Here is a 26,344-nt window from a genome sequence, read left to right on the forward strand (position 1 = left end):
CTGCTGCAGCAATGGCCAGAACTACTGTAAATGATGTATGGGTGGAACACAGCAGTCCCATTCATTGTTTAGTGTCTGCAGACGAGTACTTAATTTCGAATTAATTTTTTTCCTATTGAGCTAGGTCATCAATTGTTAAATCCTGAACAATGCATTTAAGAATTTATGGGATGTGTGTTTCCAGAAGCACAAACTGGGCACAATATATTAGGTACTAAAATGGCTTATTTGCAATTATCACTCTGAAACGTCAAAATAGACACTGCACCCACAAATGAGTTCTATGAGTGTAATTAATAGGGTCAACTTTGATTTCTGATGTTTTGGCACCTTAGGTGCCCTGCAAATGGCAACCATAAAGAACTCAAGTATTTAAGTAAACTGTGCTTCTCAAATACTAAAAATTAGTGATGAGCGAACGTGCTCGCCACTGCTCGGTACTCACCCGAGCATCACTGTGCTCGAAGAGCTCGGCGATTATTTCCAGGTTGCTCGGGCGGGAACTCAGTGTAACATACCTGGCGGCGTCCTTGCATAGTGGTCCATCTCCCACTGTGCAAGAGCGCGCACTTGATCTCCAGTCCAGAATGTCTCTCTGGCTTCCCTCCATGCTGTCTGTTTGTGTCTGTTTCTGCTGCTTAAGGGCGGTGCCCGATCACTTCCTGCTTTTTGTACCTGCTGTGGGTCACACCCCTTGTGCGTCCTCAGCCTATTGCTATCTGTCACCTGGTATTTAACCCAGCTGCCCCAATCAATCCCTGCCTGAGCATTGTGTTTCATTCAGTGTGTGCTTTCACTCTGAAGGTGCCAGGTCCCATCCCGTTCTGTGTTCTCTTGTCTGCCTATCCTGGAGGCTGTATTTCCAGGCCTGTCTGAACACGCTCCTAGCCTGTTCCTGCTGCCTTCTAGGGGCCGATTACCTAGACCCGCTCCTGTATCTTGTCTGTCCTGTCTGAACACGCTCCTTGCCTGTTTGTCCCGCCTCTCTGGGGGCCGTATTCCCAGACCCGCTCCTGTATTCCGCTGCAGTGTCGGTCTCCTCCGTACACTCAGTTCCAGTCTGAACTCTCTCCTATCTTTTACCTGTTTTTTCTCTATGTCCGTTCCTGTCCTTTTTCTGCAGAGTCTGAACTCGTACCTAACTCCTGCTTGTTGTCTCTGTACTCCCGTTTGTGAGTTTGTGGTCCACTCGCTACTTCTCTGCAAGTACCCTGTGGGTATCTGGCTCTGCCTTTCCCTTCCTGTCTGTTCCGTGTGAACAGAGCCCTGTCCCCCCTGCTCTGCCTTGCTCACTGCTCCGGCGGTTCTAGCCTGCTCTGCCTTGCTCACTGCTCCGGCAGCCTTGCTCCGCTCTGACCCTTTTGCTCGCTGCTCCGGCAGCCTTGCTCCGCTCTGACCCTTTTGCTCACCGCTCCGGGCGGCCTCGTCCTGCCCTGCTCTCGCTCACCGCTCCGGGCGGCCTCGTCCTGCCCTGCTCTCGCTCACCGCTCCGGGCGGCCTCGTCCTGCCCTGCTCTCGCTCACCGCTCCGGGCGGCCTCGTCCTGCCCTGCTCTCGCTCACCGCTCCGGGCGGCCTCGTCCTGCCCTGCTCTCGCTCACCGCTCCGGGCGGCCTCGTCCTGCCCTGCTCTCGCTCACCGCTCCGGGCGGCCTCGTCCTGCCCTGCTCTCGCTCACCGCTCCGGGCGGCCTCGTCCTGCCCTGCTCTCGCTCACCGCTCCGGGCGGCCTCGTCCTGCCCTGCTCTCGCTCACCGCTCCGGGCGGCCTCGTCCTGCCCTGCTCTCGCTCACCGCTCCGGGCGGCCTCGTCCTGCCCTGCTCTCGCTCACCGCTCCGGGCGGCCTCGTCCTGCCCTGCTCTCGCTCACCGCTCCGGGCGGCCTCGTCCTGCCCTGCTCTCGCTCACCGCTCCGGGCGGCCTCGTCCTGCCCTGCTCTCGCTCACCGCTCCGGGCGGCCTCGTCCTGCCCTGCTCTCGCTCACCGCTCCGGGCGGCCTCGTCCTGCCCTGCTCTCGCTCACCGCTCCGGGCGGCCTCGTCCTGCCCTGCTCTCGCTCACCGCTCCGGGCGGCCTCGTCCTGCCCTGCTCTCGCTCACCGCTCCGGGCGGCCTCGTCCTGCCCTTCTCTCGCTCACCGCTCCGGGCGGCCTCGTCCTGCCCTGCTCTCGCTCACCGCTCCGGGCGGCCTTGTCCTGCTGTGTTTGTCCGCCACATCTGGGGTTCTGTTCCAGAGTCCCAGTGTGTACTGGGTCCTATCCCGCCTGTGTTCCTACCTGCTAGTGCCTTCCTGTCTGCACTCTAGCCGTGCTTGCCTGTACCCCCCTGCCTGCATACCCGCCTGCCTGCATACCAGTTGTGCCAGCCTAACCAGTCTGTTCCTGTATTCCCCTGTGTGGGTCAACAGCCGTGTCCGGGGTCTGTCCTGGAGTAGCACCTGGTCCCTCTGCTCGGTTCCTCCTTGGTGCACTGGCGTCGTATGCCGTCGTGCGACCCTGGTCGGATCGGGTGAATACCTAGTTACGCCCCTCCAGACATTCACTCTCCGTCACGACCCAGTGGAATCACACGCACACGCCGCTCAGCCCGAGTGTGTGCATTACACTCAGGTCCCCTCCCTGCATGTGTGGCACTCTTTAGAGAGCCAATGAACATGCAGGGATTGCCTGCCACACACTGTAATGCCATAGCCATGTTGGTTGTGGGCATTACAGTGATTTCCTGGACACACAGCGTCATCAGGTGTATATAAGACTGGGCGCCGCCATGCTTGTCACAGTCTACTCCAGAATGAGGCAGAGTAGGGAGAGGTGCTGCTGCGTCAGGGAGAGATTTGCTACTTTATAGTTAGTATCAGTATTCCACAACATATATACAGTATATATCCATCTGAACTAACAGTCCTTCTAATGACTAATCCAGCTGCATATATTCAGTGGTGAAAGCAGGAGTTAGGCAGGGAGGCAGTGTATGTGGCAGGCTGCAGTGCATATAGTGCAAGAGGGTCCATTGAACATCCTGTTAGAATAGGTATTCCACAACATATATATATATATATATATACACTGCTCAAAAAAATAAAGGGAACACTCAAATAACACATCCTAGATCTGAATGAATGAAATATTCTCATTGAATACTTTGTTCTGTACAAAGTTGAATGTGCAGACAACAAAATCACACAAAAATCATCAATGGAAATCAAATTTATTAACCAATGGAGGCCTGGATTTGGAGTCACCCCCAAAAATAAAGTGTAAAAACACACTACAGGCTGATATAACTTTGATGTAATGTCCTTAAAACAAGTCAAAATGAGGCTCAGTATTGTGTGTGGCCTCCACGTGCCTGTATGACCTCCCTACAACGCTTGGGCATGCTCCTGATGAGGTTGCGGATGGTCTCCTGTGGGATCTCCTCCCAGACCTGGACTAAAGCATCCGCCAACTACTGGACAGTCCGTGGTGCAATGTGACGTTGCTGGATGGAGCGAGACATGATGTCCCAGATGTGCTCAATCAGATTCAGGTCTGGGGAACAGGCAGGCCAGTCCATACCTACAATGCCTTCATCTTGTAGGAACTGCTGACACACTCCAGCCACATGAGGTCTGGCATTGTCCTGCATTAGGAGGAACCCAGGGCCAACCGCACCAGCATATGGTCTCACAAGGGGTCTGAGGATCTCATCTCGGTACCTAATGGCAGTCAGGCTACCTCTGGCGAGCACATGGAGGGCTGTGTGGCCCTCCAAAGAAATGCCACCCCACACCATTACTGACCCACTGCCAAACCGGTCATGCTGAAGGATGTTGCAGGCAGCAGATCGCTCTCCATGGCATCTCCAGTCTCTGTCACGTCTGTCACATGTGCTCAGTGTGAACCAGCTTTCATCTGTAAAGAGCACAGGGCGCCAGTAGAGACTTTGCCAATCCTGGTGTTCTGTGGCAAATGCTAAGCGTCCTGGACGGTGTTGGACTGTGAGCACAACCCCCTTCTGTGGATGTTGGGCCCTCATACCACCCTCATGGAGTCGGTTTCTAACCGTTTGTGCAGACACATGCACATTTGTGGCCTGCTGGAAGTCACTTTGCAGGGCTCTGACAGTGCTCACCCTGTTCCTCCTTGCACAAAGGCAAAAGTAGCGGTCCTGTTGCTGGGTTGTTGCCCTCCTACGGCCACCTCCACGTCTCCTGGTGTACTGGCCTGTCTTCTGGTAGCGCCTCCAGCCTCTGGATACTACGCTGACAGACACAGCAAACTTTCTTGCCACAGCTCGCATTGATGTGCCATCCGGGATGAGCTGCACTACCTGAGCAACTTCTGTGGGTTGTAGAGTCCGTCTCATGCTACCACGAGTGTGAAAACACAACCAACATTCAAAAGTGACCAAAACATCAGCCAGAAAGCATTGGTACTGAGATGTGGTCTGTGGTCCCCACCTGCAGAACCACTCCTTTATTGAGGGTGTCTTGATAATTGCCAATAATTTCCATCTATTGTCTATTCCATTTGCACAACAGCATGTGAAATTGATTGTCAATCAGTGTTGCTTCCTAAGTGGACAGTTTGATTTCACAGAAGTTTGATTTACTTGGAGTTATATTCTGTTGTTTAAATGTTCCCTTTATTTTTTTGAGCAGTGAATATATATATATATATATATATATATATATATATATATATATATATATATCCATCTGAACTAACAGTCCTTCTGAGGACTAATCCAGCTGCATATAATCAGTGCTAGGCAGGCAGGCACAAGAGGGTCCATTGAACGTCCTGTCTGCTGCTGCTGTAATAATTACAGATATTTGTAGACATAGCCACAGATATCAGGGGCCAGGCCAATTTTTTTTTATCTTAATCCTGGTTATTTGCTTAAAAAGCAATCCAGAGTACACCATTTTTCTGCTTCATTTGCTTGTTCTCACTGCAGAATAAAGCTAGATCTATTCCACATTTCAGCGATAAAAATCCAGAAATTTAAACTGAGCGTGGAAAATATTGTCCTCCTTTTCCATTCTGTTGTTGTGTGTCAGTGAAGCTATTCATACTAGATCTCTGTGTAGAATAGTATTAGTAAATTACACGCCTGCTATTTAAAACCGTGGTTCTCTGTCAGACATAACATCTATAAGAGTGTTCCAAAATCAGCCATTTCTTCCATTTTCATTTCGTTGCACTGTGTCGGTCAAACTATTCACACTAGGTCTCTGTGTAGAATAGTATTAGTAAATTAAAGGTCTGCTATTTAAAACCGTGTTTCTCTGTCAGACATAACACCTATAAGACTGTTCCAAAATCAGCCATCTCTTCCATTTCCATTCTGTTGCAGTGTGTCGGTCAAGCTATTCACACTAGGTCTCTGTGTGGAATAATATTAGTAAATTACTGGCCTGCTATTTAAAATTGTGGTTCTCTGTCAGACGTATCAAATATAACTGCGTTCCAAAATCAACCATTTCTTGTGAATGTGGAAAATATTGTCCTCCATTAAAAATGGGCAAGGTGCGTGGCAAGGGACGGGGAAGTGAATATGATGGTGATGGTGCATGCAGAGGCCGAGGACGTGGCCGTGGGCAAGCTGTAATTGTGCCACAACAAACACCCACATCTTGTCACTCTACCTTCCTGTCCCAATTACTAGGGGACAGCAGTACACCACTATTGAACCCAGAGCAGTGTCAAAAGGTTGTTGGTTGGATAGCAGATGCTTCCAGTCACTTTGCCCCCACCACCCTGTCTTCCACACGGTCAAGTCTCAGTAACTGCAAGTCTGGATCGCATATTCCTCACCCTGATCCTCCTTCCTCTCAACATGCCGAGTGCCTGGAGACAACTGATCCCACACTTGGACACTCAGAAGAGCTGTTCACTTTTCCATTTGTAGATTCGGGCCTCTAGCCCGGCCAGCTTGAAGCGAGTCAAGTGGAGAACGTGTGTAGCGATGCCCAAATATTGGAGCAGCCACGGTCACACGAAGGCGATGGTGGGAAAGTGAAATTACTGTCGCAAGAGGTGGATGATGATGATCATGATGAGACACAATTGCCAGAAAGTCAGGAGGAGGACCAGGGTGCGGAAGTGGAAGATGAGGTGGTAGATGATATAGTAACTGACCCAACCAGGCAGGGGGACATACAGAGTGAGGACAGAAGCACACAGGGAAGGGAGGTGTAGCACCACAAAAGGCAGGAAGAAGCAGTGTGGTGGCCACAGACACAAGGAGGGAAAACATTCCTTGTAATGCCAACACGACGGAAGTTGCCAGTACAACTGTTAGATCTTCCCAAGTCTGGTTATTTTTTAAAGACTCTGCAGATAACCCCCAAAAGGCCATTTGCACCACCTGCCAGGCCAGCATCAGCAGGGGTAGCAAAACTAGCAGCCTGACCACCACCAGCATGATCAGGCACATGGCAGCAAAGCACCCGACTAAGTGGGCCGATGTCACGGGTGTGTTGCCACGAAGATCGTCACGAGTACACAGCCTGACTTCTCGCAGCTGACTTGTTGGTGCTTTGTGTTTCTCGGCAGTGAGGGAGTTAATTCTCTCTCTCTCTCTGGGCTAGATGAGGTCCAGCCTCGCCCAGCTGCAATCAATACTTCTGTAGTGAGACTCCTTCATATACCTGCTGGTCTGTCTGGGAGGTGTCGGTGAAAGCATTTCATTCAGACTGACAGAGCGGATCGTGGTGTTTGGAGTTGCTGAGATAAGTGTACTTGGAAGTGTTTTTTCCCTTTCCTCGCTTTATCATTTATCTCCTTTCCCTTTGGTTTTCCCTCTGTTGTAGTTGAGAAGTTGTTTGTATGCAAGGTGGTTTTGGTTTTTCCCTTGTACTGTCTCGTTCGTCTAAATACTGTGTTTGGGCATATTATTTCTTGTTCCCTTTGGTTGTGATCGGGGTCCTTCTCAGGACTAGATTACTGAGGTGCAGGGATCTTCAGGAGGTAGGGGTTACGCTGGCGGCCTGGACCTCTGTACCTTTAACAGTACCTCCAGGTTGAGGGATTAGTCAGGGCCCCAGCTTAGGGTCAGCTTAGGCCCCCTACCTCCAGTATACTGAGACAGCGTGACATTTTCACCGACCCACTTAGTTTTTCTCCAGCTACTATGGATCCAGTAGCCGGTCTAGCTCGGCAATTGCAGAGTTTGTCCATGGAGCTGGCGGACGTTAGGTCCAAGGTTTGGCATCCTCAGGAGCAAGCCGGACCAGAACCTAAAGTAGCGCTCCCTGATAGGTTCACTGGGGGGCGGGACAAGTTTTTTGTTTTCCGGGAGGCATGTAAATTGTACTTTCGGCTGCGGCCTCGGTCATCGGGGAGTGAGGAACAAAGGGTGGGAATTGTCATCTCGCTCCTACAAGGGGACCCACAATCTTGGGCGTTCTCTCTTCCCCCGGGTTCCCCGGCTCTCCAGACAGTGGATAGGTTTTTCGCTGCCCTGGGACTCGTATATGATGACCCAGATCGGATCTCCTTTGCTGAGTCTAAGTTACGTAGGATCCAGCAGGGAGATCGTCCGGCGGAGGAATTCTGTTCGGAGTTCCGTAGGTGGGCCACGGACACCCAGTGGAATGACCCGGCTCTTAGGAGCCAGTTTTGTCATGGTTTATCCGACAAATTACAGGATGTGTTGGCACAGTATGACTCTCCCGTGTCTCTGGAAGCCGCTATGGCCCTCGCTATTCGCGTGGACAGACGGCTTCGGGAGAGGTGCGGGATAACTCTACCCCCTGTGATGACTCCACCTCCTACAAGGTCCCCTCATATGGTGGTTCCCCTGGTCAGTCCAGAGGAGCCTATGCAATTAGGAGGGACATCATTTCGGGGGAGGGGACCGGTGGTGCGCCATAAGGCAGGAAGGTGTTTCTTCTGTGGGAGAAAGGGACATTTTATTGGGGGGTGTCCATCCCGTCCCTTGCAGAGTGAAGAGTCGTCGGGAAAACTGTTGATCCCAGGTTGTGTGGTGGACGGCAATCTGGGAGTAGGTATTTCGTCCCTAGGTTCGTCTCAGTTTCTCGTACCGGCGGAGGTGGTGGTGGGTACGAGAACTGAGAGGATATCTGTTCTTCTGGATAGTGGGGCCGGGGCTAATCTGGTTGATGCTCGGTTTGCCCGGGTTCAAGGTATGCGGTTGAGTGAGTTGGCTAAACCCATCCCCATATTCTCGATCGATGCCAGGCCTCTCGGGCAGGGAAGTTTTTTGCAAGTTGTGCATGACGTAAAACTTCAAGTGGGGGCAATACATAAAGAACTGTTGTCTTGCTACGTGTTGGAGGGTCTTCCCACTCCTATTGTGTTGGGCCTTCCTTGGTTAGCTAAGCATAACCTGGTTATTAATTGGCAAACCAGGGAGATAAGCCAATGGAGTAAATTCTGTAATAAAAACTGCATGAACACGGTCATTGGTGCGGTTACTCCTTGGGTCTTACCTCCATTTCTGGCGGACTTTGAGGATGTATTCTCGGAGAAAGGGTGTCAGGAACTACCTCCTCATCGCGTGTATGACTGTTCTGTAAAACTGCTCCCAGAGGCCAAGTTACCTAAAGCTAGGTTGTATAACCTTTCTGGTCCTGAGAGGCAGGCCATGAAGGATTATATCTCAGAAAGTCTGGCTAAGGGGCATATTAGACCTTCATCTTCACCAGTGGCTGCGGGGTTCTTCTTTGTTAAGAAGAAAGATGGAGGCCTACGCCCTTGCCTGGATTTCCGTGAACTTAATCGGATTACGGTCCGAGATCCGTATCCGCTCCCACTTATTCCCGATCTCTTTAATCAGATCGTGGGCGCCAAATGGTTTTCTAAGTTGGATCTCAGGGGGGCGTACAATCTGATTAGGATGAAGGAGGGGGATGAGTGGAAGACGGCGTTTAACACTCCGGAGGGGCATTATGAGAACCTTGTCATGCCATTCGGTCTGACTAATGCCCCGGCGGTGTTCCAACACTTTGTTAATGACATTTTTCGCCGCTTGGTGGGACAGTTTGTTGTCATATATCTGGATGATATCCTAATTTACTCGCCGGATCTGGTGTCTCATCAGGAGCACGTTAGGCAGGTGTTACAGATCTTGCGGGATAATAAACTGTATGCCAAGTGGGAAAAGTGTGTGTTCGCCGTACAGGAACTCCAGTTTTTAGGCTTCCTGGTTTCAGCGTCCGGTTTTCGTATGGACCCTGGGAAAGTGCGGGCAGTTCTTGAGTGGGATCGGCCAGAGAATCTTAAGGCACTACAACGTTTCCTGGGGTTTGCTAATTATTACCGAAAGTTCATTCGTAATTTCTCGTCCATGGTTAAGCCTCTCACTGACATGACTAAAAAGGGGACGGATTTTTCTAGGTGGTCTGACAAGGCTTGTCAAGCATTCTCCTCTTTGAAAAAATGCTTTGCCTCGGCGCCCATACTCATTCAACCTGATGCGTCTCAGCCATTCATTGTAGAGGTAGACGCTTCCGAGGTAGGGGTGGGAGCAGTATTGTCACAAGGTTCGTCCCCTGGTAAGTGGCATCCGTGCGCCTTTTTCTCTAAAAAATTGTCGTCCGCTGAGAGGAATTACGATGTCGGCAATAGGGAACTCTTGGCCATTAAGTTAGCTTTTGAGGAGTGGCGCCATTTTCTGGAGGGGGCAGTTCATCCGGTCACCGTCATCACCGATCACAAGAACCTGCTATATCTGGAGTCCGCGAAACGTCTGAATCCCAGACAAGCTAGGTGGTCATTGTTTTTTACCAGGTTTAATTTTGTCGTTACATATCGTCCTGGGTCAAAAAATGTAAAGGCGGATGCCTTATCTCGTAGTTTCCCGGGGGCCGGGAATACGGACGACCCGATTCCTATCCTTCAGGAGGGGGTGGTGGTTTCGGCAGTATGCTCTGAGCTGGAGGAGGAGGTATTGGAGGCTCAGGGGGACGCCCCTGTTGGACCTCCAGGGAGATTGTTTGTTCCAGATCAGTTGCGACAAAAGGTGATCGAGGCACACCATAACTCAGTTTTTGCAGGACACCCGGGGAGTAAAGCAACTGTGGATCTCCTCTCGCGTCGGTTTTGGTGGCCTAATTTACATAAGGAGGTGGTAACTTTTGTCGCGTCCTGTGGGGTTTGTGCGCGCTCTAAGACCTCACATACCCGTCCGTCTGGGGCCCTCTTACCTTTGAAGATCCCGGAGCGTCCTTGGACTCATCTGTCTATGGACTTTATTACGGACCTCCCTCCGTCTTCGGGTAAAACGGTCATACTCGTTGTAGTGGACAGGTTCAGCAAGATGGCACATTTTATCGCTCTTCCGGCTCTCCCTAATGCTAAAACTCTTGCGCAGGTGTTCATTGGGGAGATTGTGAGGCTTCACGGGGTACCCTCCGAGGTGGTGTCTGATCGGGGGTCTCAGTTTGTGTCTAAGTTCTGGAAGGCGTTTTGTGCACGGCAGGGGATGCAGTTGTCATTCTCATCGGCTTTTCATCCTCAGACCAATGGTCAGACGGAACGTATGAACCAGAGCTTGGAGACATATCTCCGGTGTTTTGTGTCAGAGAACCAGGAGGACTGGGCTTCTTTCTTACCTCTGGCAGAGTTTGCTCTTAATAATAGGCGGAGCGAGTCCACTGGTAAGTCCCCGTTTTTTGGGGCATATGGTTTTCACCCCCAGTTTTGTACTTTCAGTGGGGGGGGCTCTTCGGGGGTTCCTGAGGAGGAACGATTTTCCTCATCACTCGCTTCAGTATGGAGAGGGGTGCTGAAGAATCTGAATACTATGGGGAACCGATACAAACGTATGGCTGATAGGAGGAGAGTGTCTGGTCCGGACCTAAGTGTGAACGATCGGGTATGGTTGTCTACCAGGAATATAAAACTTAAGGTTCCTTCCTGGAAACTGGGTCCCAGGTTCATCGGGCCGTACAGAATCAGTTCTATTATTAATCCGGTGGCATTCCGTCTTGACCTCCCCCCTACGTTTAAAATTCACAACGTGTTTCACAGATCATTGCTTAAGAGGTATGTGGCGCCGGTGGTACCGTCACTTTTACCTCCCCCTCCAGTGGTTGTCAATGGTAACTTGGAGTTCCAGGTATCGAGGGTCATTGATTCACGCTTTAATCGCCGGTCCCTTCAGTACTTGGTTCATTGGAAGGGGTATGGTCCTGAGGAGAGGATGTGGGTTCCTGCATCGGATATTAACGCAGACCGATTAGTTCGGGCCTTCCACACGACTCACCCGGATAAACCTGGCCCTGAGGGTCCAGAGGCCCCTCGTAGAAGGGGGGGTACTGTCACGGGTGTGTTGCCACGAAGATCGTCACGAGTACACAGCCTGACTTCTCGCAGCTGACTTGTTGGTGCTTTGTGTTTCTCGGCAGTGAGGGAGTTAATTCTCTCTCTCTCTCTGGGCTAGATGAGGTCCAGCCTCGCCCAGCTGCAATCAATACTTCTGTAGTGAGACTCCTTCATATACCTGCTGGTCTGTCTGCGAGGTGTCGGTGAAAGCATTTCATTCAGACTGACAGAGCGGATCGTGGTGTTTGGAGTTGCTGAGATAAGTGTACTTGGAAGTGTTTTTTCCCTTTCCTCGCTTTATCATTTATCTCCTTTCCCTTTGGTTTTCCCTCTGTTGTAGTTGAGAAGTTGTTTGTATGCAAGGTGGTTTTGGTTTTTCCCTTGTACTGTCTCGTTCGTCTAAATACTGTGTTTGGGCATATTATTTCTTGTTCCCTTTGGTTGTGATCGGGGTCCTTCTCAGGACTAGATTACTGAGGTGCAGGGATCTTCAGGAGGTAGGGGTTACGCTGGCGGCCTGGACCTCTGTACCTTTAACAGTACCTCCAGGTTGAGGGATTAGTCAGGGCCCCAGCTTAGGGTCAGCTTAGGCCCCCTACCTCCAGTATACTGAGACAGCGTGACAGCCGAACCCCAGGGTCCAGCAACAGTATCTGCAGGTGACACCACCGCTTGTTCCGCTGTTGTGCATGCACGCCAATCCGCTGTCCATGGCGCATGCCTAGATGCCTCCCACCCTGAACCTGTCATTGCACACTCTCAACTAGCACCATCAGCAAGCACGTCCACAACCTTGTCCCAGTGCAGCGTTAGTCCCTATCCCAGTCCTTGGAATGCAATCGCAAATATGTAGCCAATGCCCCACAGGCAACATTACTAAATTCACACATTTCGCTAATGCTTGCCCTCGAAATGTTGCCTTTTAGGCTTGTGGAGACGGAAGCTTTCTGCAACCTGATGGCAGCGGTCGTCCTTCGGTACTCAGTCACCAGCCGCCATTATTTCTCCCGGTGTGCGATCCCCATATTACACGAGCACGTGTTCAACAACATTAGATGTTCCCTCAATAACGCAGTTACTGGGAAAGTCCACCTAACCACGGACACGTGGACAAGTGCTTGTGGGCTGGGACGGTACATCTCACTGACGGCATACTGGGTTAATATAGTGGAAGCCGGGACCCAGTCGGACGTTGCGACAGAACATGTCCTCCCGACACCAGGGATAGCGGGCCCTGGGTCAATCAGGGTTGCCCCACATTCTACAGCTCCTGCACCTCCTCCTCTTCAGCCTCCATCTCCGAAATAACCACATCAGTTGCAAGCAGGAAGCACTGCAGCACTGCCTCAGCCAAGCGGCAACAGGCTGTACTGAAGCTAATATGCTTCATTGACAAACCGCACAGCGCTGAAGAGTTGTGGACAGCTCTGAAAGAGCAGGCAGATCTGTGGCTGACACCACTGAAGCTACAGTCAGGCATGATCATGTGTGACAATGGGTGGAACCTGGTGGTGGCTCTGAGTCTAGGCGAGCTCACACACGTACCATGCCTAGCCCATATGCTTAACCTCGTGGTTCAGCAGTTTCTCAAAACCTACCCAGATCTGTCGGATCAGCTTGTCAAAGTACACTGCCTGTGTGCCCATTTTAGAAAGTCAGCTACAGCTTCCGCCGCCCTTGCTGTGCTTCAGCAGCATTTGCTGCTTCCAGCTCACCGACTGATCTGCGATGTCCCCACGCGTTGGAATTGTACATTGCAGATGTTGGGAAGGATTTGTGAGCAGAAGAGGGCAGTTGTTGACTACCAGCATCAACAAGGCCATCGGTATTCAGGTCAGACTCCACACATAAAACCTCAGGAATGGACATGGATGTCAGACATTTGTACCATCCTCCAAAACTTTGAAGACTCCACCAAGATGGTGAGTGGCGATGATGCCATAATTAGTGTCACCATCCCGCTTCTCTGTCTTCTGAAATGCTCTCTGCTCACAACTAAAGAGCACAATGAGATGGGGCAAGGAACCATACAGGGTGATTAAACATAGCCCAGCCTCATCTCATCAGAACGTGTATTGGGTGACAATGAGGAAGAAGAGGAGGAGGAGGAAGAACAGTAGCTAGTTTCCTGCGCTATAGACTGTACTACCTCCACAACTGTCATATCGTCTGTTCAGCGTGGATGGCCTGAGGACGGGGAGGAGGAGGAAGAGGAGGAGGAGACCATGGTCAGTTGTCCTCTTGGTGAGGACGTCTTGCCTCTGCAGTCTGGCACACATGGCTGAGTTTATGTTACGCTGCCTTTCCCGTGACCCTCGCGTTGTCTAAATTTTGGGTGACAGTGATTATTGGTTGGTGACAGACACTTCTAGACCCAAACTACAAGGAGAACTTTCTGTCTCTTATTCCCGCACAGGACAGGTCTAATAAAATGGGGCAGTACGAGAAGGCCCTTGTTGCGGAATTATTAAAAAAATTCCCATCTTAAAATGCTGGTGGCATAGGTCAGAGTTCTTTGGACAACCAAGGAGTACAAGTGAGAGAGACACAAATGCACTCGAGCAGAGGCAGAGGAACACTGTCAAAGTTCTGGGACAATTTTCTCATGCCCTACCATCGCACAAGCGCGGGGTACTCTCGCAAGAAGGGAAAAGTTGCAGAAGATGCTGAGGGTGTACCTTGCCGACCGTACCAACGTCCTCAGAGATTCTTCTGTGCCTTATAATTATTGGGTTTCCAAGCTGGACACGTGGCATGACTTGGCTCTCTACGCCTTGGAGATCCTGGCTAGAGATGAGCGGTGTTCGACTCGAACTGTTCGCCAATCTCAAATTCGAGCTGTTTTGAGCGGTGTTCGAGCCGCTCGGCGAACACGAACGATTTGAAAAAAATCCGGCTGTTCGAGGTTATGTTCGATAACTGTTCGTGCACCAAAATCATAACTGGATTTTTTCACAGTAATGCTGATAATCAATGTTAATGCGCAGTTTGAGTGTACAGCGGGGCAGGGGGAGGGGCAGGGGATGGATCTCTGCATAAATAAGGAAGATCTCCATTTTTTTTCTCTTTCCCGCATTTACAGTGGGGAGGTGCAATCTGTCAGCCTATCAGCAGCGCACACACGGAGCGAACTGCTTTTTTTCACACAAGCAAGGGCATGTGTCATTGGCTGTGTATGTCACATGTCCTTGCCCTATAAGACCCAGCCATTTTCCCTGTCGCCACCATTTTCTCACTGCTGCAGCTGCGTGTTAGACTGCACCGCTGTTGCTGTGTGCGCTATACTTTCAGTGTTAATTTCAAGCCAATTTTCTCAGAAATATACAGATAGCTTGGGAGTAGGGAATAGTTGTGATTGCAGTCCTTTTGAGGACTAGGTTACAGCATTTCCTATGACTTTTAGCAGGCAGGTCTGTGCTCTTAAATAGATAGGTTGGGAGTAGGGACTAATTGTAATTGCTGTCCTTTTGAGGACTAGGTTACAGCATTTCCTAGGACTTTTTGCCAGGTAGGTCTGTGCCAGTGCTGTGCAAGTGTTTTTCACAGCATTTGGCTAAATCTAGCTAAGCAAATCCTTTTTGGCCTCTTGCAGTGTGTGTTAGTCAGTGGAGTAGCGCATCTGTGTTGCAAGCTACACCACCTGTGTATAGAATACAATTTTTTTTACTGCACCTAGCCAAGTAAAACCTTTTGGGCATAGCATCATTCTATTAGGCCATCTATACTAAGCTCCACCAGCTTGCAAATTAGTAATAATTTTTATCTGCATCTAGCTCGGAAAATAATTTTGGGCTTGTAGCAGTGTGTGGGACTTATTCTTAGTTCATCTATACTAAGCTCCACCAGCTTGCAAATTACAAATAATTTTTATCTGCATCTAGCTCGGAAAATAATTTTGGGCTCGTAGCAGTGTGTGGGACTTATTCTTAGTCCATCTATACTAAGCTCCTCCAACTTGCAAATTACAAATAATTTTTATCTGCATCTAGCTCGGAAAATAATTTTGGGCTTGTAGCAGTGTATGGGACTTATTCTTAGCCCATCTATAATAAGCTCCTCCAGCTTGCAAATTACAAATAATTTTTATCTGCATCTAGCTCGGAAAATAATTTTGGGCTTGTAGCAGTGTGTGGGACTTATTCTTAGTCCATCTATACTAAGCTTCACCAGCTTTCAAATTACAAATAATTTTTATCTGCATCTAGCTCGGAAAATAATTTTGGGCTTGTAGCAGTGTATGGGACTTATTCTTAGTCTATCTATACTAAGCTCCACCAGCTTGCAAATTACAAATAATTTTTAGCTGCATCTAGCTCGGAAAATAATTTTTGACTTGTAGCAGTGTGTGGGACTTATTCTTAGTCCATCTATACTAAGCTCCACCAGCTTGCAAATTACAAAGAATTTTTAGCTGCATCTAGCTCGGAAAATAATTTTGGGCTTGTAGCAGTGTGTGGGACTCATTCTATTAGTCCATCTATACTAAGCTGCACCACCTGTGTATGTAATAAAATTGTTTTACTGCATCTAACCCAGCCAATCCTTTTGGGCTAATACCACAGTTTGGCCACTCAGCTCTGCTCGGTTCCCATCCATCGTTTTTTGTGCAAACAACTCCAGAGTTGTCAATTAGTTAACTACCAAAATGAGTGGAAAAAGGCCTGCTACTGGTGGAAAGGGGAATAGGCATGTTGGGAAGGGAAAAAAAGGTTGTGTCCGTGGGGTAGGTGTTAAAGCAACAGTAAAATCTGCAGAAGAAAGACCATCTTCCAGCCAAACTAAGATGTCTACTTCTTTTAGCGGACAATGTGATACGATACCTTTCTTACGGCCACGCCAATCGCAACAAATTCCAGATGAGGCACAAAAACAGCAGGTGCTTCAACGGACATCAAGTGCTCCTTTAAGTGGGCTCTCCTCCACCTCAACTTCAACATCACAAATACTCCAGTCCTCAGAGGTGTCACCCAATCGCACTTGCTTCCTCACAGCTCCCAAGTCTCCAGCTGCCCGTCTGAGTATGGGGTAGAACAGATGGTTGAGTCTGCAGAGCTGTTTACTCATACTATAGCTTGGGAATCAGAGGTCGGCTCCAGAGCTTCTGTGAATCCAGACGAGGAAATGATCTGCACTAATGCCCAGAATCTTTGAGTCGGATCCAGGACCAGACGCAGAAGGTTCTGACCATAATGTAGACCCTCGTTCCCAAACTGTAACTCCTGTTGGTGGAGACAATGAGGAAGATGATGATGAGGCTCAAATACCTGATTGGAGCGACAACTTGAGTTTTTTGTCAGGGCAGGAAGAGGTTGGCTCTGAGGACGACGGCTGTGATAACGCACAGGGTGATGATCACGAGGTTGCAGATCCCACTTACTGTCAACCCATAGTCAGCCAGTCGATGAGGTCAGCAGAGGAGGTGGAGGAGGATGCTAGTGACGACGAGGTCAGGTTGCGCCTTCCTGGACAGAGACGTAGTACTGGAAGCACGTCAACAACTGCATCCTCAAACACTACTCTGCCTCAGACCACAAGTCGTGGTGGCTCTTCAGGTCGCATGGGTGCTAAGCCTTGCATAGCCTGGGCATTTTTTCAGATCGATAAGGATGACCCAACTCGTGTTATCTGTAACATTTGTCACCAAAAGCTAAGTAGAGGCCAAAAAATCCATAGTTTGAGTACTTCATGCATGAACCGTCACATGGATATGAAGCATAAGTTGCAGTGGGAAGCTCACTGTGCTATAATGCGGCCTAGCCAGCCGGGCCAACCACCGTCTGCCACATCTTGTGCATCCGCGGCCTCTTCATCCTCTGTGACAAGGGGGACAGCAGTCACACCTGTTTTAGGATGCAGACCTGCCACCTCTTTACCCGCAACAGCCAGCGTGATTGGCAGGTCATCATTTTCTTTGGAGGTGGAAACACCAGCTGGTGTTGAGCGCTCTCCGACATCGAGAGCACCACCTTTGGATCAAGGCAACCTAACATGTCCGCCTGCATCTTCCTCACAGACCGGCAGTTTGCCGGGGACACCCTTATCAACCCCGCCTAAGCACAACAGCCAGCCCTCGGTCCCTCAGATGTGGACAAGTAAAAGACCATTTCCTCCTAGCCATGAGAAAGCTAAGAGGTTGAATTTCACCATCTGCAAGCTCTTGCCTACAGAAATGCTGCCTTTCCGCCTGGTGGACACACAGGATTTTCGAGACCTTATGTCCGTCGCAGTGCCCCAGTACCAGATGCCCAGTCAGCACTACTTCTCAAAGAAAGGTGAGCCTGCGCTCCACCAGCATGTCGCACACAACATCACCGCTTCTTTGAGAAACTTTGTGTGTGACAGGGTGCATTTCACCACAGACACTTGGACGAGTAGGCAATGACAGGGGCGTTACATGTCGCTTACTGGGCACTGGGTAACTATGGTGACAGCAGGACAAGGGGCTGCTGTCCAAGTCTTGCCGTCCCCACGAGTTGTACGTCAATCCTCTTTATCTCGAAGTTCCTCCACTGCTTCTGCCTCCTCAACCTCCTCTCGGTCCTCCACTTGCACCCAAAGCCTATCTGGTCATGCCACATGCTTTCTAATTGCGCAGAAGGGATCCTGCACACCTCCTTACTATGCTGGCAGCAGGGCTCAACGTCATCAGGCGGTTTTTACTTTGAAATGTCTGGGAAATGTGAGTCACACAGCTGAGGAGTTGTGGTCAGCTCAGCGACTTACATCGCTACAGAAGTCGTTGGGCCTGCCACTTCACCGGCTAAAATGCTATGTGCCTACCCGGTGGAATTCAACTCTGCACATGTTGCAGCGACTGTGGCAGCACCGACAAGCCCTGGTGCAATACGTTCTGACGTATAGCCTGGGCCAACGGGATCCAGAGTTGGGGAAAATCACGCTGGAGGAGTGGTCTCAGATCAGGGACCTATGCACCCTTCTGAACAGTTTTGAAATGGCGACGTAGATGTTTAGTGCTGATGATGCCATTATCAGCATGACTATTCCGGTGATTTACATGCTTGAGCACATGTTAAACAGAATTCGGAGTCAGGTGGTGCGACAAGAGGAGGTGGAGGAAGTAGAGGAGGAGGAGTTGTATGCGGAAGGGCTAACATCTGCAAGGTCCAGACAGTCGGCAGCACCAAGGCGGCAGGCATGTGAGGGTGGGGGAGATGGATTTACCAGGGCGCATGGCAGCAGCCAAACTAGTGAGGAAGGTGCAGGAGCCCAGGAAGAAGTGGAGGACGAACTGATGGAAGACTCATCAGATGAGGGAGACCTTGATCACATTTCTGTTGTGCGAGGTTGGGGGGAGAGGGCAGAGGAAGGAAGGATGATTGTTACCTCGCCACCAACACAACAGGGACATGGTGCTCCTTTATGGGCAAGACACATGAGTGCCTTCTTGCTGCACTACCTGCAACATGACCCTCGAATTGTCAGAATTAGAAATAATCCTGACTACTGGGCTGCCACACTCTTAGATCCCCGGTACAAAAGTAAATTTGCCGAAATAATTCCTGCCATAGAAAGGGATTCACGCTTGCAGGAGTATCAGCAGAGACTGTTGCAGAATCTTACATGTGCTTTTCCACAAAACACCAGTGGTGCACGTAGTGAATCTCACAGTTCTAACTTGCCAGCCGTGGGACTGTCGAGTGTTCAGCACTAGTGTTGAGCCACCCCCGTAGTGTTCGGGTTCGGTTCGGTTCGTCGAACACCGGGATGTTCGAGGAACTGTTCGTCGAACTGTTCGTCGAACACCTTAGAACACCGTCGAACACCGTTAAAACCAATGGCAGGCAAACAAAAACACATAGAAACACATAGAAAACACCTGCAAAGGTGTCCAAAAGCTGACAAACTGCTTAGAAGACACTCTCTTTAAAAAAGCCGGCCGGCAAATTCAGCAGCGGCATACACCGGTACCCGACAATTTAGACAAGAAGGAATAGAGCATCACACATAGATTAGATAGAAACATGTCAGTCACACATATAAGAAGCACAGTGACAGTGTTGGTTACTGCACTTGTCATTTAGTGTAAAGGATTTATTAAAAAAAATATTAGTGTTTTCATGCACCGTCTCTTTAAAAAAGCCGGCCGGCAATTCAGCATCTGTACCCGACAATTTAGAACAGAAAGAATAGAGCTTCACACATAGATTAGATAGATAGAAACATGTCAGTCACATATATAATAAGTACAGTGATAGTGTTGCTTACTGTACTTGTCATTTAGTGTAAAGGATTTATTTAAAAAAATAATAGTGTTTTCATGCACTGTCTCTTTAAAAAAGCCGGCCGGCAATTCAGCAGCGGTACCCGACAATTTAGAACAGAAAGATAGAGCATCACACATAGATTAGATAGATAGAAACATGTCAGTCACATATATATGAAGTACAGTGATAGTGTTGGTTACTGTACTTGTCATTTAGTATTAAAATAAAGGATTTATTATTAAAAAAATTGGCGTGGGGTTCCCCTTAATTTTAGGCTCTAGCGGAGGTTAAGCAGACGGCTGGGGCAGATGTTTGAAGCCTGGGAAGGGGGTAATACCCACGGAGCTTCCCAGGCTACTAATATCAGCCCCCAGCTGAATACATAGCCTTTACTAGCTATTAAAATGGGGGACCCCCCAAAAAAAATGACGTGGGGTCCCCCCTAATTTAATAGCTAGCAAAGGCTAGGCAGACAGCTGGGGGCTGATATTAATAGCCCAGGAAGGGAGCCATGAATATTGGCCCCCTCCCAGGCTAGAAACACCAGCCGTCAGCCGCCCCAGAAATGGCGCATTCATAGGATGCGCCAATTCTGGCACTTAGCCTCGCTCTTCCACGCTGCCCTGGTGCGGTGGCAGGGGGTAATAGGGTTGGGGTTGATGTCAGCTTATAATGCCAGCTGACATCAAGCCCAGGTTAGTAATGGAGAGGCGTCTATAAGACACCCCCATTACTAACCCCATAGTCAAAGTTAAAAAAAACACAAACACCCAGAATAAAGTCCTTTAATTGAAATAAAGACACAATCCTTTATTGTTCTAAATTAAACCATACTTACCATCACGCCCATTCCAGCTGAAGCCAACGATCTCCTGCAATAAAAGAAAAATAATAAAGCAACCTCATCCTTACCTTTCCATGGTTCCCACGACAGCTTCAGCTCTGCTACATCGAGATGACAGGCTGGACCGCAGCAGAACGCTGCCATCCAGCCTGTCATCCCGCAGACACTGAGAAGCGCAGGCTTGCTTGCGCTGCTCAGCGTCTCTCTGTGACGACATCCAGATGAGCCGAGTTCATGTCCAATGAACTCGGCTCACCTCATGCACGTCACTGACAGCGTGGGAAAATTCTCACGCTGAAGCGCTGATTGCAGGAGAATTTTCCCACGCTGTCAGTGACGTGCAGGAGGTGAGCTGAGTTCATTGGACATGAGCTCACCTCATGCACATCACTGACAGCGTGGGAGAATTCTCCTGCACTCAGCACTTCAGCGTGAGAATTTTCCCACGCTGTCAGTGACGTGCATGAGGTGAGCCGAGTTCATTGGACATGACCTCGGCTCATCTGGATGCCGTCACAGCGAGACAGTGAGGAGCGCAAGCATGCCTGCGCTTCTCAGTGTCTGCGGGATGACAGACTGGATGGCAGCGTTCTGCTGTGGTCCAGCCAGTCATCTCGATGTAGCAGAGCTGAAGCTGTCGTGGGAACCATGGAAAGGTAAGGATGAGGTTGGTTTATTATTTTTCTTTTATTGCAGGAGATCGTTGGCTTCAGCTGGAATGGGTGTGATGGTAAGTATGGTTTAATTTAGAACAATAAAGAATTGTGTCTTTATTTCAATTAAAGGACTTTATTCTGGGTGTTGTGTTTTTTTTAAATACTTTACTAGAAATTCATGGCGGTCATGTCTAATACTGGCGTGACCCCATGAATTTTGGGCTTGGGGCCAGCTGATAATACCAAGCTGGCCCTAACCCCTTTATTACCCAGTGAGCCACCGCACCAGGGCCCTGGATGAGTTGGGTACAGCGCCAGAAGATGGCGCTTCTATGAACGCGCCATTTTCCGGGGTGGCTGCGGACTGCAATTTGTAGCGGGGGGGGCCCAGAAAGCTTGGGCCTCCCTGCGCTGCAGATTCCAGCCCCCAGCTGCCTAGTTGTACCTGGCTGGACACAAAAATAGGGCGAAGTCCCACGTACTTTTTTTTAAATTATTTCATGAAATTCATGAAATAATTAAGAAAAAAAGGCCTTCCCTATATTGTTGTGTCCGGCCAGGTACAAATAGGCAGCTGGTGGTTGGGGGCAGCCCGTTCCTGCCTGCTGTACCTGGCTGGACACAAATATAGTGCTAAGCCCCACTTCAATTTTTTTTAATTATTTCATGAAATTCATGAAATAATTAAGAAAAAAAGGGCTTCCCTATATTGTTGTGTCCGGCCAGGTACAAATAGGCAGCTGGTGGATGGGGGCAGCCCGTTCCTGCCTGCTGTACCTGGCTGGACACAAATATAGTGCGAAGCCCCACTTCAATTTTTTTAAATTATTTCAGGAAATTCATGAAATAATTTAAAAAAAATTGACGTGGGGCTTCGCACTATATTTGTGTCCAGCCAGGTACAGCAGGCAGGAACGGGCTGCCCCCAACCACCAGCTGCCTATTTGTACCTGGCCGGACACAACAATATAGGGAAGCCCTTTTTTTCTTAATTATTTCATGAAATAATTTAAAGAAAATTGACGTGGGGCTTCGCCCTGTTTTTGTGTCCAGCCAGGTACAACTAGGCAGCTGGGGGCTGGAATCCGCAGCGCAGGGAGGCCCAAGCTTTCTGGGCCACCCCCGCTGCAAATTGCAGTCCGCAGCCACCCCGGAAAATGGCGCGTTCATAGAAGCGCCATCTTCTGGCGCTGTACCCAACTCATCCAGGGCCCTGATGCGGTGGCTCACTGGGTAATAAAGGGGTTAGGGCCAGCTTGGCATTATCAGCTGGCCCTAAGCCCGAAATTCATGGGGTCACGCCAATATTAGGCATGACCACCATGAATTTCTAGTAAAGTATTTAAAAAAAACACAACACCCAGAAAAAAGTCCTTTAATTGAAATAAACACACAATTCTTTATTGTTCTAAATTAAACCATACTTACCATCACGCCCATTCCAGCTGAAGCCAACGATCTCCTGAAATAAAAGAAAAATAATAAAGCAACATCATCCTTACCTTTCCATGGTTCCCATGACAGCTTCAGCTCTGCTACATCGAGATGACAGGCTGGACCGCAGCAGAACGCTGCCATCCAGCCTGTCATCCCGCAGACACTGAGAAGCGCAGGCTTGCTTGCGCTCCACAGTGTCTCTCTGTGAGGGCATCCAGATGAGCCGAGTTAATGTCTAATGAACTCGGCTCACCTCATGCACGTCACTGACAGCGTGGGAAAATTCTCCTGCACTCAGCGCTTCAGCGTGGGAGAATTCTCACACTGAAGCGCTGAGTGCAGGAGAATTCTCCCACGCTGTCAGTGACGTGCAGGAGGTGAGCTGAGTTCATTGGACATGAGCTCACCTTATGCACGTCACTGACAGCGTGGGAAAATTCTCCTGCACTCAGCGCTTCAGCGTGGGAGAATTCTCACGCTGAAGCGCTGAGTGCAGGAGAATTCTCCCACGCTGTCAGTGACGTGCAGGAGGTGAGCTGAGTTCATTGGACATGAGCTCACCTTATGCACGTCACTGACAGCGTGGGAGAATTCTCCTGCACTCATCGCTTCAGCGTGAGAATTTTCCCACGCTGTCAGTGACGTGCATGAGGTGAGCCGAGTTCATTGGACATGAACTCGGCTCATCTGGATGTCGTCACAGAGAGACGCTGAGCAGCGCAAGCAAGCCTGCGCTTCTCAGTGTCTGCGGGATGAGAGGCTGGATGGCAGCGTTCTGCTGCGGTCCAGCCTGTCATCTCGATGTAGCAGAGCTGAAGCTGTCGTGGGAACCATGGAAAGGTAAGGATGAGGTTGCTTTATTATTTTTCTTTTATTGCAGGAGATCGTTGGCTTCAGCTGGAATGGGCGTGACGGTAAGTATGGTTTAATTTAGAACAATAAAGGATTGTGTCTTTATTTCAATTAAAGGACTTTATTCTGGGTGTTTGTGTTTTTTTTAACTTTGACTATGGGGTTAGTAATGGGGGTGTCTTATAGACGCCTCTCCATTACTAACCTGGGCTTGATGTCAGCTGGCATTATAAGCTGACATCAACCCCAACCCTATTACCCCCTGCCACCGCACCAGGGCAGCGTGGAAGAGCGAGGCTAAGTGCCAGAATTGGCGCATCCTATGAATGCGCCATTTCTGGGGCGGCTGACGGCTGGTGTTTCTAGCCTGGGAGGGGGCCAATATTCATGGCTCCCTTCCTGGGCTATTAATATCAGCCCCCAGCTGTCTGCCTAGCCTTTGCTAGCTATTAAATTAGGGGGGACCCCACGTCATTTTTTTGGGGGGTCCCCCATTTTAATAGCTAGTAAAGGCTATGTATTCAGCTGGGGGCTGATATTAGTAGCCTGGGAAGCTCCGTGGGTATTACCCCCTTCCCAGGCTTCAAACATCTGCCCCAGCCGTCTGCTTAACCTCCGCTAGAGCCTAAAATTAAGGGGAACCCCACGCCAATTTTTTTAATAATAAATCCTTTGTTTTAATACTAAATGACAAGTACAGTAACCAACACTATCACTGTACTTCATATATATGTGACTGACATGTTTCTATCTATCTAATCTATGTGGGAAGCTCTATTCTGTCTGTTATAAATTGTCGGGTACCGCTGCTGAATTGCCGGCCGGCTTTTTTAAAGAGACGGTGCATGAAAACACTATTATTTTTTTTGATAAATCCTTTACGCTAAATGACAAGTACAGTAAGCAGCACTGTCACTGTACTTCATATATATGTGACTGACATGTTTCTATCTATCTATCTAATCTATGTGTGATTCTCTATTCTTTCTATTCTAAATTGTCGGGTACCGCTGCTGAATTGCCGGCCGGCTTTTTTAAAGAGACGGTGCATGAAAACACTATTATTTTTTTTGATAAATCCTTTACGCTAAATGACAAGTACAGTAAGCAGCACTTTCACTGTACTTCGTATATATGTGGCTGACATGTTTATATCTATCTAATCTATGTGTGAAGCTCTATTCTTTCGGTTCTAAATTGTCGGGTACAGGTGTATGCCGCTGCTGAATTGCCGGCTTTTCATGTTTCACTGTTGGCACTGTTCCCATCGATTTGGGCAATCACTGTAATGCCACATCCACCATGGCTGTGGCATTACAGTGAGTGGCAGACAATCCCTGCATGATTGGTGCTCTAAATAGCGCCAGACATGCAGGACACGCTTTTGGTGCACGAACAGTTATCGAACATAACCTCGAACAGCCGAATTTTTTGCAAATCGTTCGGGTTCGTCGAACAACTCGAACACCGCCCAAAACAGCTCGAATTTGAGATTGGCGAACAGTTCTAGTCGAACACCGCTCATCTCTATTCAGCACTCAAACCGTAACAGAAACACAGTATCTGCTGGTAACAGCAATTTTGCTTAATCATTTCACAGCTTTTTTAGCCCATCCTTTGCAAGGCCACAGGAGACAAGAAGTCTGACCATAGTCAACGCCTAGAGACGATGGTACAGGAGTATCTCCAAGTAAACATCGAAGCCATGACTGTGTCACTGGACCCTTGCTCTTTTTGGGCTTCCAATCTGGATAAATGGCTGGAGCTCGCCACTTACGCCTTGGAGATCTTGTCATGCCCAGCAGCCAGCGTTCTCTCTGAACGTGTGTTCAGCGCTGCTGGTGGTGTGCTGACAGATAAGCGCACGCAGCTGTCCACTGAGAATGTAGACAGACTCACGTTCATAAAGATGATCCAATCATGGATCCGTAAGGACTTTTCCACCCCTGTGTCATCCTGGGGAGAGTAAAAGCTTGAGGATTTTGTAAAATCACCTCACCAACCGTTTTAAGCTTTCAAATTACTAATAATTTTTAGCTGCATCTTGTCAGGAAAATAATTTTGGGCCTGTAGCAGTGTGCGGTACTCATTCTATTATGCCATCTATACTAAGCTCCACCAGCTTGCAAAGTACTAATAATTTTTAGCTGCATCTTGTCTGGAAAATAATTTTGGGCCTGTAGTAGTGTGCGGTACTCATTCTATTATGCTATCTATACTAAGCTCCACCAGCTTGCAAATTACTAATAATTTTTAGCTGCATCTTGTCTGGAAAATAATTTTGGGCCTGTAGCAGTGTGCGGTACTCATTCTATTATGCCATCTATACTAAGCTCCACCAGCTTGCAAATTACTAATAATTTTTAGCTGCATCTTGTCTGGAAAATAATTTTGGGCATAGTGGAAGTGTGTGGTATTCATTCTAACCAACCATTTTAAGCAACTCTGGGACAATTGATGCCACTTAAGTGGTGTCTGTGCCACAAATTTTTGGAAAAAATGCAGACTCTTTTTGGAGTCCCCTTGCTTTGTTTTACGAGACGTTGCCATAATCAATTAGAGGTGGGTTGGGTCTCCCCCCCCCCTTTTAACCGTAAGAAAATACATACACTATGGCTTGGGGTAACACAGATGGTTGAGTCTGAAGAGCTGTTTACTCAGAGGTCTGCTCCAAAGCTTCAGTGTCTGCTAGTCAGCGTAGTAACCCAGCTGCGAAGCAAGCTGCACCACCTGTGTATCTAATAATGATTTTTAAATGCATCTAGCCTAGGCAGACTGTGGGGACCCCTAACCAAACCCAGACGCTCAGCCCCCTAACGCCCCCCTTTCATTGACAATACAATCATGTAACTCTTACAACTGGATGGGCGAGGATCGGTCACAGCTTTATTAACTCTTTATACTCATTCCATTAGAAATGCATTTTATTTCTCAAATAATTCAGTTTGTTGCAGCATGCCCTGTGTCTCCAGTCTCCACAACGGCAAGTTGGCCAACAAGTGTAACTCTCCAACATGTCCTTTCTATTTCCAGGCCACGGAAGATCCTGCTTACTCGTATG

General features: G+C 48.9%; 1 protein-coding gene across 4 annotated transcripts in view; it reads right to left on the reverse strand.

The window, feature by feature from the left end:
• Nucleotides 1-26,344, reverse strand: part of LOC141224049 (sushi, von Willebrand factor type A, EGF and pentraxin domain-containing protein 1-like) — a 407,381-nt gene that overhangs the window by 28,940 nt on the left and 352,097 nt on the right. The window lies entirely within an intron of this gene.

The sequence above is a fragment of the Phyllobates terribilis genome, unplaced genomic scaffold (assembly GCF_046119375.1).
Source record: "Phyllobates terribilis strain yellow unplaced genomic scaffold, ASM4611937v1 Scaffold_2__4_contigs__length_985480577, whole genome shotgun sequence".
NCBI lineage: Eukaryota > Metazoa > Chordata > Amphibia > Anura > Dendrobatidae > Phyllobates > Phyllobates terribilis.